This window comes from Schistocerca nitens, chromosome 3 (genome assembly GCF_023898315.1).
Source record: "Schistocerca nitens isolate TAMUIC-IGC-003100 chromosome 3, iqSchNite1.1, whole genome shotgun sequence".
NCBI classification, from domain to species: Eukaryota; Metazoa; Arthropoda; class Insecta; order Orthoptera; family Acrididae; genus Schistocerca; species Schistocerca nitens.
In genome coordinates this window covers 917,968,178-917,984,062 of record NC_064616.1, presented here as the reverse complement: position 1 = coordinate 917,984,062, position 15,885 = coordinate 917,968,178, and the positions used below count along the sequence as shown (strand labels likewise).

The window sequence follows — 15,885 nt, the reverse complement described above, 5'->3', positions numbered from 1 at the left end:
TGTCGGTGGATCACGATAGCAAATATCCTTCAACTTTCCCCACAGAAAGAAATCCGGAGACGTCAGATCCGGTGAACGTGAGGGCCATGGTTTGGTGCTTCGACGACCAATCCACCTGTCATGAAATATGCTATTCAATACCGCTTCAACCGCATGCGAGCTATGTGCCGGACATCCATCATGTTAGAAGTACATCGCCATTCTGTCATGCAGTGAAACATCTTGTAGTAACATCGGTAGAACATTACGTAGGAAATCAGCATACATTGCACCATTTAGATTGCCATCGATAAAATGGGGGCCAATTATCCTTCCTCCCATAATGCCGCACCATACATTAACCAACAATGTGCTGATGTTCCACTTGTCGCAGCTATAGTGGATTTTCCGTTGCCCAATAGTGCATATTATGCCGGTTTACGTTACCGCTATTGGTGACTGACGCTTTGTCGCTAAATGGAAAGCGTGCAAAAAATCTGTCATCATCCCGTAATTTCTCTTGTGCCCAGTGGTGGAACTGTACACGACGTTCAAAGTCGTCGCCATGTAATTCCTTGTGCATAGAAATATGGTACGGCTGCAATCGATGTTGATGTAGCATTCTCAACACCGACGTTTTTGAGATTCCCGATTCTCGCGCTATTTGTCTGCTACTGATGTGCGGATTAGCCGCGACAGCAGCTAAAACACCTACTTGAGCATCATCATTTGTTGCTGGTCGTGGTTGACGTTTCACATGTGGCTGAACACTTCCTGTTTTCTTAAATAACGTAACTATCCGGCGAACGGTCCGGATACTTGGATGATGTCGTCCAGGATACCGAGCAGCACACGCCTGTTGGGCATTTTGATCTCAATAGCCATACACAACACGATATCGACCTTTTCCGCCATTGGTAAACGGTCCATTTTAAGACGGGTAATGTATCACGAAGCAAATACCGTCCGCACTGGGGGAATGTTACGTGATACCACGTACTTATACGTTTGTGACTATTACAGCGCCATCTATCACAAAGCGAAAAAAGTGGTCCAACTAAAACATTCATATTTCTTTACGTACTACACGAATATTTAATAAAAATTGGGGGTTCCTATTTTTAAAAAACGCACATGCTATCCGTTTGACCTATGGCAGCGCCATCTAGCGGGCCAACCATAGCACCATCTTGGTTTCCCCCTTCAAGCTAGACAAGTTTCTATCTTTGTAGTTTTTTTCGTTTGATGCTTATTTCGTGAGATATTTGGCCCGGTCACGATCAATGGACCACCCTATATATTCCATCTTTGTAGTACTGGTGTGACCAGCGAATTTGTTGATGATTTCGAAGGATCAAATTCGATAACAGTAACTTTTCTTTCAATAAGAATTTCGTAATAAATACATGTCTTATTGTTTCAGCATATATCCATCGGGTAATTGAAGAGGCTGAGAGGCAGCAGCAACAGCAGTGGCAGCAGCAGCAATACCATCGTAAGTAGTATATATATTTTTCATTGAGTATGGAATATGTTGCGACCAACGAGTCTGTGGTTATTGTAGATGATTTCGAGGGACCAAAATCGATGAATCTTACTTTTCCACTAAGGATTTCGTATTGTTGCAGTATGTGTCGTGTACATGTAGTTTCTTGAAACTTCCTGGAGGATTAAAACTGTGTGCCGGACCGAGACTCGAACTCGGGACCTTTGCCCTTCGCGGGCAAGTGCTCTACCTTCTGAACTACCCAAGCATGACTCAGGACCCGTCCTCACAGCTTCAGTTCCACCACTACCTCGTCTCCTACCTTCCAAACTTCACGTAGTTTCTTTCTAAAACATTTCGTCGTTTACGTAACATGTTGTCACTGTTGTTGTTGTACATGATCTCGAGGTTCACCCTGTATACTTACAATGCTGCTGGTGCAGCAACTGCTGCCACTATCTCTGTGGCTGCACCACAGGATTCATTTCATCCATACTTTGATGTTGGTTGATATGCGCTGAAACAATAAAAAGAAATGTGTTCAGTTCTACGAAATTCTTAAAAAAGTTAGTTACAGATTTGAATCTGCACTTACCAGGTAATTTCCCGTCCTGCTCTAACGGTCTCTACCGTTTGCCGCCACTAGCTCTACCGATGGTGCTTGATGCAGCTGAACATTTCATTTCTTTCACCTAATCTGGTAACACGCACGCAAAAGGGAGCAAACTGACGCGCACGAGCGAGACCAAGACGACCGACCTCACACTTCGGTGATTGATGACAGAATGAGGGCGACTGACCCCACAAACAAAGGATGGGGCCCTTCCACGCCGACACCAACGTGGTGACCAAACCAGAAGTTCTACTGTCACCTCCGTATAACATGTTAGTTTTTGAATCAGTAGTCACAGGATGCGGGCTGTGATGTTATCCATGCGTCTGGGTAAGATTACTCATTAACATGGTCCATCAGCAGATAGAAAGTGGACGAAAACGATCGAAGGGTAGCGATTGTAAGGGCAGAGGAAAAAAAGTGCCAAGGCAAGCGCCAAGGGAAAAAAACCTCTGCGACAGTAGGACGGGTAGTGGTCCCATAGGAACTTACCACAAAATTGGCATCGCGCATACGAGTCATAGTGCTTAAAGCTGGGCTCATCCTTTTTAAATACGTTAGGTAGCAAATAAAATGCCAACGGCCTTGCCGCAGTGGTAACACCAGTTCCCGTCAGATCACCGAAGTTAAGCGCTGTCGGTCTGGGCTAGCACTAGGATGGGTGACCATCCGGTCTACCCAGCGCTGTTGGCAAGCGGGGTGCACTCAGCCCTTGTGAGGCAAATTGAGGAGCTACTTGATTGAGAAGTAGCGGCTCCTGCCTCGCAAACTGACATACGGCCGCGAGAGCGGTATGCTGACCACATGCCCCTCCATACCCTCATCCAGTGACGCCTGGGGCTGACGATGACACGGCGGCCGGGCGGTACCGTTGGGCCTTTATGGCCTGTGTGGGAGGAGTTTAGTTTTTAGCAAATAAAATATATATATCACATAGTAATGGTTCAAGTTGTGTAGTAACCAAAAGCGTTCACATGGTTTTATATAAATATTTGAGAGCACATTACACACATTTCTTGATTTCACCCGCTCAAACACATTGTAAGCAGTAACATTCTATTTTCTCAGGGAATCCGTAGTGCTCAAGGCTAATTGTCTTAACATGTTGAGGAAATAAGAGCTCTAGAACATTTTTTCGAAAGTGTGGCTACAGGTCTGTTCTTGAATAAGTTGAGTTGTGTAGTCAGTATACTCCTTTAATAGCGTTAACTAAAGCATGACCATACTTTGCGCAATACACTCACTACCACTCCTCAAATTCACTATCAGAATTATTACCTTATTCACAAACATCCCGCACGCACTTGAAGTAGAATAACTGAATTACAATGGATTCGTAGCGATTATTCTGTTACAGACAGATGGTGCGGCGAAAGGAACAAACAGAAGTCTGTTGTACGCTTGTAATACAGCATCCTTTGCATTCAAGCCTATAGGAGGTTTCTACATAACATGGTATTCCTTTTTGAAAAGCCCGCGTCTCGTGGTCGTGCGGTAGCGTTCTCGCTTCCCACGCCCGGGTTCCCGGGTTCGATTCCCGGCGGGGTCAGGGATTTTCTCTGCCTCGTGATTTTTATTTATTTATTTATTTATTGTTCCGTGGGACCACTTTTAGGAGAAGTCTCCATGGTCATGGAACGAGTCAATACATGAAATTATAACACGATTGTAGAAACAGATGAAATGAAATATAAGAAACATATTCAGGCGACAAGTCGTTAGTTTAAATAAAGAAAATCAAGAATGTAACACTGGAATTTGCTTAATTTTTTAGCTCTTCCAGGAGCTCCTCGACAGAATAGAAGGAGTGAGCCATGAGGAAACTCTTCAGTTTAGAATTAAAAGTGTTTGGGCTACTGCTAAGGTTTTTGAGTTCTCGTGGTAGCTTATTGAAAATGGATGCAGCAGAATACTGCACTCCTTTCTGCACAAGAGTCAAGGAAGTGCATTCCACATGCAGATTTGATTTCTGCCTAGTATTTACTGAGTGAAAGCTGCTAACTCTTGGGAATAAGCTAATATTGCTAACAACAAACGACATTAAAGAAAATACATACTGTGAGGGCAATGTCAAAATTCCCAGACTATTGAATAGGGGTCGACAAGAGGTTTTCGAACTTACACCATACATAGCTCGAACAGCCCGTTTTTGAGCCAAAAATACCCTTTTTGAATCAGAAGAATTACCCCAAAAAATAATACCATATGACATAAGCGTATGAAAATATGCGAAGTATACTACTTTTCGTGTTGAAATGTCACTTATTTCAGATACTGTTCTAATGGTAAATAAAGCGGCATTTAGTTTCTGAACAAGATCCTGAACATGGGCTTTCCACAACAGCTTACTATCTATCCATACGCCTAGGAACTTGAACTGTTCCGTCTCGCTTATAACATGCCCATTCTGTCTGATTAAAATGTCAGTTCTTGTTGAATTGTGAGTTAGAAACTGTAAAAACTGAGTCTTACTGTGATTTAGCATCAAATTATTTTCCACAAGCCACGAACTTATATCATGAACTACATTATTTGATAATGTTTCAATATTACACACGAGATCCTTCACTACCAAGGTGGTGTCATCAGCAAACAGAAATATTTTTGAATCACCTGTAATACTAGAAGGCATATCATTTATATAAATAAGAAACAGCAGTGGCCCCAGCACCGACCCTTGGGGAACGCCCCATTTAACAGTGCCCCATTGGGACTAAACATCATTACCACTCTCAATATTGCGGAGGATTACCTTCTGCTTTCTGTTCTTAAAGTAGGAGGCGAACCAATTGTAAGCTACTCCCCTTACTCCATAATGTTCCAACTTCTGCAGTAATATTTTGTGGTCAACACAGTCAAAAGCCTTCGTTAAATCAAAGAAAACACCTAACGTTCGCAACCTTTTATTTAATCCGTCCAAAACCTCACAGAGAAAAGAGACTATAGCATTTTCAGTTGTTAAGCCATTTCTAAAACCAAACTGTACATTTGACAGCAAATTATGTGAATTTAAATGCTGCAGTAACCTTGTATATACAACCCTCTCGATAACTTTAGCAAACACCGATGGCATAGAAATAGGTCTATAATTGTCAACATTATCCCTGTCTCCCTTTTTATAAAGTGGCTTCACTACCGAGTACTTTAATCGGTCAGGAAACTGACCACTCCTAAAGGAAAAGTTACAGATATGGCTAAGTACTGAGCTAACATACGTGGAACAATACTTCAGTATTCTGCTAGATACCCCGTCATATCCATGAGAGTTCTTGGTCTTTAGTGATTTAATTATTAACTCAATCTCCCTCTTGTCAGTATCATGGAGGAGCATTTCAGGTAACAGTCTCGGAACACTTTTTTCTAAGAGCGCTATATGATTCCCTGTTGGGACTAGGTTTCTATTTAGTTCACCTGCTATATTCAGAAAGTGATTATTAAGTACTGTACATATATGCGACTTATCAGTAACACGGACATCCCCACTACGCACTGATTCTATATCCTCGATCTGTCTCTGCAGACCAGCCACTTCCTTTACGACTGACCATATGGTTTTAATTTTATCCTGAGACTTAGCTATTCTATCCGCATACCACATACTTTTTGCCTTCCTAATAACTTTTTTAAGCACCTTACAATACTGTTTGTAATGGGCTGCTGCATTTAGATTGTGACTGTTTCTAACGTTTTGATATAATTGCCACTTTGTTCTACAAGATATTCTTATCCCTTTAGTCAGCCACCCAGGCTGCCTGTTTGTGCTAGTACCCTGTTTTGAACGTTCTAACGGAAAGCAACTTTCAAAGAGCACGAGAAAAGTCTTGAGGAAAGCATTATATATATCGTCTACTGTATCAGCACTATAAACATCTTGCCACTCTTGTTCCTTGATAAGGTTTACAAAAGTCTGTACAGCAACTGGATCAGCTTTCCTAAAAAGTTGGTAACTACATTTAACATGTGTTGCAGCACAAAAATCTTTTAGACTTAAAATTTGTGCATCATGATCTGAAAGGCCATTCACCTTTTTGCTAACAGAATGCCCTTCTAATAATGACGAATGAACAAAAATATTGTCTATGGTTGTTCTACTGTTCCCTTGCACTCTCGTTGGAAAGAATACGGTTTGCATAAGATTATATGAATTAAGGAGGTCTACCAGCATCCTTTTCCTTGCACAATCACTTATACAATTAATATTGAAGTCACCACATATAACTAACTTTTTGTATTTCCTATAAAGTGAACCAAGAACCTCCTCTAACTTTAGCAAAAATGTTGTGAAATCGGAGCCTGGGGATCTATAAATAACAACAGTTAGAAGTTTAACTACACTAAATTTAACCACACCTGCACAACATTCAAACACCTTTTCAGTGCAGTACTTTGAAACATCAATTGACTCAAATGGGATACCGTTTTTCACATACATGGCTACTCCCCCACACCGCAAAGAGCTCCTAGAAAAGCTGCCAGCCAACCTGTATCCTGGTAAAGGAAGCCTCTGAATTATCTCCTTATTTAAGAAGTGTTCAGATATACCAATAATTTCAGAGTCAACATCTATAAGCAGTTCACTAACTTTATCTCTAATACCTTGTATATTTTGATGAAATATACTAATTCCCTCATTAATCGGATACCCAAGCTTTGTAGAAAGTGGTTTCTTTGTTAGAGAGACTTCCCTTAAGCAGGAATACCTATCAGCTGACTTCAATCTAAAAAAGGTACAGCTCTAACACCCACAACTACCGGAATTTTCCCATGAGTGATCCCACCACCCCCACCTATGCTGTCACCTATAAGTTTTGCCAACCTCCCCTTCCCATACCTGTTGAGGTGCAGGCCATGGCTGCGTGTTGTGTGCTGTCCTTAGGTTAGTTAGGTTTAAGTAGTTCTAAGTTCTAGGGGACTGATGACCATAGATGTTAAGTCCCATAGTGCTCAGAGCCAATTTTGAACCTTTTTGAAAATTCAGCTTCCGCACACACGTTATACGATCTTACCAGGTCTGTATCATTAAGTCGCCGTTACTCGCACATGTAGCAAACAAAATCTTTGTATGACGAGTTTAACAGGCTCTTTTATTTTTTCATAACAAACTCAATTTTTCCAGGTGCAACAACAGATCCGTGTCGTCGTGATTCTTCTCCTGCTCCAAAGAATTAAAGAGGTGCGTTGCTTAGCAACAGGAACTTAAAAATGTACTTCGACTACAACAATTTTGCGGTTTCTCCACCCATCTGCTCAGCCCCTGAAAATTAGCTCCGAATGGACGTACTCTATTATATATTGCATTCGCAATGATTTCTTAGCCAGGCGAAATTTGTGTGATCTGGATGGTGGTAGGAAGGTCTACGGTAGCTATGCATGGTATAAAGAAGACGCCACTGTGTGTTGGGTGGATTTGCAAGTATCGAAAACACTAGAACGTGTCGTGGAAGTGGTGAAATCGATAAAATAAACAAAGATGCTAGGGCTTTCTTAAATAGTAATTACATCCTTTATTCATCGACAAGTATGTGATGACGAGAGGCTTTTTTGCTACTGGCAATGTGAAAACGGCATCCAGCTGATGCGAGTGTGGACGTATCATAATTTCTTTAAACACCTATAATTGACAGTGAGAAATGTTATGCTGCTGCTTGAACGTAAAGGTATTGTGGCTTACGTTCCAAAATATCACCAGACGTTTGTGGCAAGTAATCCAGCTACTATTCATGTAAAAAGAAATTACGTGCGTCTAGTCGTAAGGGAAGGATGATTTGACGTGGCGAATTGTGATTTCAAGGCATTGAGGAGCGCATCCGAGCATAACGGGTGATAGATTCATTTCGTAAACAGCTGCACTATATAGCAATGCAAGGGTTCAACTGGACCTGCTATAGTGTACAAACGGGTCGGACGACACACGGAACGTCCCCTCATCGGCACCCCCAAGCATTTCCTCGCGTTTTCCTTGTTGCACTATCAACAGATTGTTGATTACAGTACACCAACGTGTATCGGTGATGTCTTTCCAGCCCTTTCGTCCGCGGACGCCTGTGCTTTATAACACTTGTTTGAGCGAGTCTTGGCAGGATACAGCATCTTCCGGAAGCACTGACTGGAAAACTTTTACGTTAAATAATTTCCTACAAGTCAAGAGAATCGAGACACGTACTGGTGTGAGTGTGAGCATACCACAAATGTTTGGGGTGCTGTACACTTATAAATGATAACTGCTCTGCTTGTCTGAAATGTGTATATGTTGCAGTGTAAAGTTACTGTGGTTTATGTTCCGGTACGTCCAGAGAAAATGACTGTATGTTCTATCGTGAGGGAGGTAGAGATTCAGCAGATCGATAGCCGTAAGGGTATGAGCGAGATTTTATGGCCGGCCGCTGTGGCCGAGCGGTTCTAGGCGCTTCACTCCGAAACCGCGCGACTGCTACGGTCGCAGGTTCGAATCCCCGGGCATGGGTGTGTGTGATGTCCTTATGTTGGTTAGGTTTAATTACACTCTGGCCATTAAAATTGCTACACCATGAAGATGACGCGCCACAGACAAAGATGCTGTGATATGCAAATGATTAGCTTTTCAGAGCATTCACACAAGGTTGGCGCCGGTGGCGACACCTACAACGTGCTGACATGAGGAAAGTTTCCAACCGATTTCTCATACACAAACAGCAGTCGACCGGCTTTGCCTGGTGAAACGTTGTTGTGATGCCTCGTGTAAGGAGGAGAAATGCGTACCACCACGTTTCCGACTTTGATTAAGGTCGGATTGCAGCCTATCGCGATTTCGGTTTATCGCATCGCGACATTGCTGCTCGCGTTGGTCGAGACCCAATGACTGTTAGCAGAATATGGAACCGGTGGGTTCAGGAGGGAAATACGGAACGCTGTGCTGGATCCCAACGGCCTCGTATCACTAGCAGTCGAGATGACAGGCATCTTATCCGCATGGCTGTAACGGATCGTGCAGCCACGTCTCGATCCCTGAGTCAACATATGGGGACGTTTGCAAGACAACAACCATTTGTACGAACAGTTCGACGACGTTTGCAGCACCATGGACTATCAGCTCGGAGACCATGGCTGCGGTTACCCTTGACGCTGCATCACAGACAGGAGCGCCTGCGATGGTGTACTCGACGACGAACCTGGGTGCACGAATGGCAAAACGTCATTTTTTCGGATGAATCCAGGTTCTGTTTACAGCATCATGATGGTCGCATCCGTGTTTAGCGACATCGCGGTGAACGCACATTGGAAGCGTGTATTCGTCATCGCCATACTGGCGTATCACCCGGCGTGATGGTATGGGGTGCCATTGGTTACACGTCTCGGTCACCTCTTGTTCGCATTGACGGGACTCTGAACAGTGGACGTTACATTTCAGATGTGTTACGATCCGTGGCTCTACCCTTCATTCGATCCCTGCGAAACCCTACAATTCAGCAGGATAATGCACGACAGCATGTTGCAAGTCCTGTACGGGCCTCTCTGGATACAGAAAATGTTCGACTGCTGCCCTGGCCAGCACGTTCTCCAGATCTCACACCAATTGAAAACGTCTGGTCAATGGTGGCCGAGCAACTGGCTCGTCACAATACGCCAGTGACTACTCTTGATGAACTGTGGTATCGTGTTGAAGCTGCATGGGCAGCTGTACCTGTACACGCCATCCAAGCTCTGTTTGACTCAATGCCATGCGTATCAAGGCCGTTGTTACGGCCAGAGGTGGTTGTTCTGAGTACTGATTTCTCAGGATCTATGCACCCAAATTGCGTGAAAATGTAATCACATGTCAGTTCTAGTATAATATATTTGTCCAATGAATACCCGTTTGTCATCTACATTTCTTCTTGCTGTAGCAATTTTAATGGCCAGTAGTGTAGATCTAAGTCTATGGTACTGATGACCTCATATGTCAAGTCCCATAGTGCTCAGAGCCATTTGAACCTTTTTTTTTTACATTTTATGTGGAAAATTATGTGTGCTATAGATATTGATATTCGTTCTAAAAACACAGCTGTATAGAGGAGACATTTCCAGTACATCGGTCGGCGTCAGACTGCAGCGCCAGTCGTAACATTTAATTGTATTTACACTGCTAAATATATTTCAAAATGGTTCAAATGGCTCTGAGCACTATGGGACTCAACTGCGTAGGTCATTAGTCCCCTAGAACTTAGAACTAGTTAAACCTAACTAACCTAAGGACATCACAAACATCCATGCCCGAGGCAGGATTCGAACCTGCGACCGTAGCGGTCTTGCGGTTCCAGACTGCAGAGCTTTTAACCGCACGGCCACTTCGGCCGGCAAATATATTTCCCTATATTCTTGTGAATCTGGAAATGACCGTAGAAAGCATAGCAGCAAGCCAACCGGTCGGGGGCGGGAAACAGTATCTCGGTGGACATCTTTGTTCAGAGAGACCGAGAAAGCTTCCGGCTTTGAACTACTTGGCTAGCGGCTCTCCCTGGACGGGTGAATAGTGAACTAATACCCCGTTTGCGTTGAGTCGTGTTCGGGACCGCGTCTGTCGCATGTATACTCAGTGGAAATTTGGGAAGATCCAATATGACGAGTGTCTCCGCTGGGAGTATTGATAGCGTTCCAAATCCAGCAACTCAGTCCCCATGGGGTGGGGGCCCTCTACAGCCGGCGGGATCTCTCTGGCTTCCGCGGCTGCGGTCATGGGACGCGTTTCCGGCCGCAATTTCCTCCGTTGGCGCTGTACTGCGGCACGGTGCATGTAGGCGTACAGAAGGTATGTGGGACGTGAGAGTGTTTTCGACGATCTCAGTGATCTATAGTGCGTTTAAAATAAGTTGCAACTTTTGACACTTCAGAACGAGTAGAGGGAAGCGCAGATGCCAGCGTGTGCTGAGCCATCCGCAGGTGACGATAATTCCAGGCCTACTCCGCGTGGAACCTGGCGGGCTCGCTTGACTGCGTGAACAACAAACCGATCTGCGATCTTTTTCAAACGATTTTAAGGAAAATACTCGGTAATAAACTCTTACGGTGTTAAAGGTAACAGCCTTAAGCTATTAAGATCATATTTACAAAACCGTAAGCAAGCCGTCTGTGTTGGGAAAGAAATGTCCAGTATAGAACAAGTTGAGGTAGGTGTTCCGCAGGGATCCGTGCTGGGCCCTTTCCTTTTCCTAATAATGATAAATGACCTGCCATCATTTATCAAATCCAGAACAGTACTCTATGCTGATGATACAACATTTCTGAACAGCAGTAATGATCTTAATAGCCTTAAAACATGTGTTACAGAGACAATTGAGCAAGCTTCTCTCTGGTTTAAAGCAAATGGGTTCTTGCTTAATGAAAGCAAAACCCAGCAGATGGTATTTAGTTTAAAAGACAAGTTTCCATCAGATGATCCTAGTTGTGTTAAATTTTTGGGGGTATATTTGGATGATAAACTTTCTTGGAATCCACATATTAAGTATATTAGCGGTAAATTGTCTAGGGTAATCTATTTGTTAAGGCGATTAATGCACTGTGTACCTAAAAATTATGTTAGAGTATCTTACTACTCATTTTTCCAAAGCATCATATCCTATGGCATTATTTTATGGGGAAACTCCACTTGTGTGAATGATATACTATTGCTGCAAAAGAAAGCTATTAGGATAATTACAGGCTCACTATACAAGGCTCGTTGTAAACCTTTGTTTACTCAACAAAAAATCATGACAGTAATAAACCTATATATTTATTATGTTTTAATCTACACAAAAAAGAACTTACGTAAAGTAAAACGCAGGGCAAATATACATTGTTACAGCACTAGGACAAACAGCTCTATCTATACGCCCTACCACAGACTGTCAAAATCTGTTAACAGTTATGAACTTATGGGCCACAAATTATTTAACAAACTTCCACAAGGTATACAAAATTTGCCAGAGCAACAATACAAACAAACACTTTATGACTGGTTAGTTGTAAACCCATTCTACAATGTAAAGGATTTCATGACCTGTGATATTAAACTGTAAAGTTCTTAACACTTCTGTCCTTCTATAGCATGTACTGTACTGTATTACATGTATGACTTTGTCTATTGCTGTAATGGCTTAAAGACAATAAAATTATTATTATTATTATTATTATATCATTCTCACACATCTTACAGTTTACTTCGTCAGATTCGTGCTGAACCGCTTATCATTTAGTCATGGTTATTGTGATACGTCAATATTAGGTAAACTATTGTAAGAAATTCTTAGGGTGCAGTGAAAAGTAGAGGTCACTGTGAATTTGTGTTTTGTGGGTATTAGCTTGCATGTTGCTGCTTATTAAATGTAGGTAATATACTGAATTATTCTTTAAACTTGGAAGTATATTGCTGTCTGTTTCCAATCTCGGGAAAAATGAAATGTGTGTAAAGCCCACCATGCGTCAGTGAAAAAACTAGAGTGAAATATTCATAAATTCCTCATGTCTCGTAAATGGTTTGAAATATTGAAACAACATTTTGGCAAATGATAGCACGTAAAGACGAGAGTGTTTTGCCATATGATTAATATGCGCAACTTCCATATCTACCACGATATTCAAGTGACTACAGATTTTTTTCAGTTAAATAGTGTAATTATTGAGGGCCTTTGATAGCTGGTAAAACGAGAATTGCTGTGGCTTGTGTAACAATATACGATGTTCACTCCAAAAAATGCACACTATTTTTATAAAAATACAGTTTTCATTCGGCATGTGTGAAAGTTTTACATTGTGTAGATACATCCTTCCCGCTTGTTTTCAAACTCAGTTCAACCTGTTCCCATGAGTGTCGCGCTCACAGTATGTCTTCAAGATGGCTGCTACACTTGACGCTCGTCAGAAGCAATGTGCTCTCATAGAATTCCTGTGCTGTGAAAACGAGACAGTGGGAAACATCCACAAGAGGTTGAAAAAGGTGTATGGAGATGCTGCTGTCGATCGCAGTACAGTTAGTCGGTGGCCAAGCAGGTTACGTGATGAAAGCGGGCACGGCAATATTGAGCATTGTCCTCGCAGCGGCAGGCCTCGTACTGCACACACTCCAGAGAGTTAACGAATTGGTGACTGCTGACAAACGCATCACAGTGAACGAATTGTCACGCTACGTTGGGATAGGGGAAGGAAGTGTTTCCAGAATACTGAAAGTGTTGGCGTTAAAAAAGGTTTGTGCCAGGTGGGTTCCCAAGATGTTGACAGTCGTTCACAAAGAAACAAGAAAAACGGTATGCAGCGAACTTTTGGAACAGTACCATAATGGTGGAGATGAATTTCTTGGAATAATTGTGACAGGTGATGAAACATGGCTCCATCATTTTTCACCAGAGACGAAGAGGCAATCAATGGAGTGGCATCATGCAAATTCACCCAAGGAAAAAAAAAAAAAATCAAAACCACACCTTCTGCTAGAAAAATTATGGTTACAGTGTTTTTCGATTCCGAATTACTCATGCCAAGTGGAACCAACATAAATTCTGATGCATCTGTGACGTCACTGAAGAAACTTCAAGCTCGAGTGAGTCGTGTTCAACCACATCGGCAAAAGCAAGATGTTTTGCTGTTTCACGACAATGCATGGCTACATGTCAGTCAAAAAACCATGGAAGCGATCACAAAACTCGGATGGACAACACCGAAACACGCGCCTTACAGTCCTGACCTGGCTCCATGTGACTATCATCTCTTTGGGAAACTGAAAGACTCTCTTTGTGGAACAAGGTTTGAAGATGATGACTACTTGTGCACGCTGCCAAACAGTGGCTCCAACAGGTTGGCCCAGAATTTTACCGTGCGGGTATACAGGTGCTTGTTCCAAGATGGCGTAAGGCAGTTGAGAAGGATGGAAATTATGCGGAAAAATGAAAATATTGTTCCTAAAGGATGTATCTACACATTATAAAACTTTCAAACATGTAGAATAAAAGATGGATTAAAAAAAATAGTGTGCATTTCTTTTGGAGTGACCCTCGTAAGTGAAGAAGTTACAAATTTATTTTTATACTGAGAATGGGCTGTTTTATAAGCTATTGACGTGACTTGCACTCAGTTGCTAGTTTAATAACAAACTATTTCAGCATTCTGTAGCAATTTCAGCTCCATTAGAATGTTAGTGAGATGAATATTTCCAATTTCTGCTATCATGGTAACAAGAGAAGTTCCGTATTCATCAAAACTCGCTACAGTCCTTCATGAATCAATGTCTGCGCAACCACCTTCTTAGAGTGGCTGACAACTCAAGGCCAGTCCTCTCGTGTAACATACACAGTGGCTTCTTTTGCCAGCACTTCCGAATCCCTCAGAGTAAACTTCTTGCTGTTTTTTTGCCACAATAGGTGCATATATTTTCAGTCGCATTTAAATGAGCATCATACGGAGGAAGCACGATTAAACTATGCCCTCTTCAGTCAGCCAGTTAGTCGACCTGGTAGAGTAACGTTTTGGTTCAACTTTTATCTCGTGGAACATTTCTTTGTACACAGAGCAAAACATCCGCTTTCCTCCACTGCATTGTTGGTGATTTATGTATCACAACAAAGTGATAATGCGTTTCGTCCACTGCTACTGCCGCGCGGGATTAGCAAAAAAAAAAAAAAAAAAAAAAAAAAACGGTCTTAGGCGCTGCAGTCATGGACTGTGCGGCTGGTCCCGGCGGAGGTTCGAGTCCTCCCTTGGGCATGGGTGTGTGTGTGTTTGTCCTTAGGATAATTTAGGTTAAGTAGTGTCTAAGCTTAAGGACTGATGACCTTCGCTGTTAAGTCCCATAAGATTTCACACAATTTTTTTCCATTGCTATTCCCAAATTCCGAGGAATGTTTTGCAGCAGAACGTTATCTCACCAACCAGTGAACGTGTTCTTTAATTGCAAATCTCGTATCAGATGTACTGCACAGTTGTTATTAATGCAACGCAAACACAAAACACTTGTTCACAATAGCTGACGACTACAGAATACTTCAACGACAGAAAATACAACTTTAGAACGAGAGCTGACGAACGTTGACGCATCTAACGCCTCACACCACGTGGCAGTGTTTTGGGCTGGCGATAGGGTTGCTGTACCTGCGGAACTGCTGGCGGGGTGGTAGGAAAAGCCAGCTCGCTATTGGTGTTACCTGGGCAACAGCGTGAAGTCCCTCTCCGGTCAGTCAAACGTCAGAAGTCGCAACTTATTTTAAACGCAATATAGGTGTGAATGGATCGTGTTTCTCAATACATTTGTTGTTGTTGTTGTTATCCAATAGCGTGGTAAACCATTTCCTCCCTCCTTCTTCGTCCTGGAGCAGCTGAGAGAACCAGTCAACTTAGGAATTCTATAGCACTTTTAAAAAAGAAAATACACTTAGCAGACTTGGGGTGCTTGGGGACTCTGTAACCACGACGGTATAAATTCACGACGAAATTGGAAATTCCAACTATCATTTCACAGATCACCAGTTCCAATCGTGACGTCCAATAATAATAGGTTTGGATTATTTAATGATATGTCTTCTCGAAAACATAACACTGTCGTTTACGCATGCAAACTATTATGCAATGTCGATCTTTTTTTATTCTGAGTAGTTTTAAACTCTGTGAAGAAAATTACTTGAACACTATATTAACGATTTAATTAATATTTCCTGTGGCACGTCTTCTGACGCAGCATTTGTGACATCTTCAAGACGTGATATTCTGCACCAGATTTAATAACTCCTGAAGCAGTTCGTGAAGTGTACCTCAAGAAAAGTGCACAGGAAGCCTGAGACAGTTTAGAGTCCATGGCGGATTGAAATATCTCATGCCAGTTCCTATGTCA

The 15,885-nt window shown here is 42.3% G+C and overlaps 1 pseudogene; it reads left to right on the top strand.

The window, feature by feature from the left end:
- The first annotated feature begins 2,653 nt into the window (after positions 1-2,653).
- Positions 2,654-2,771, top strand: LOC126249855 (5S ribosomal RNA; annotated as a pseudogene).
- Positions 2,772-15,885: the final 13,114 nt, after the last annotated feature.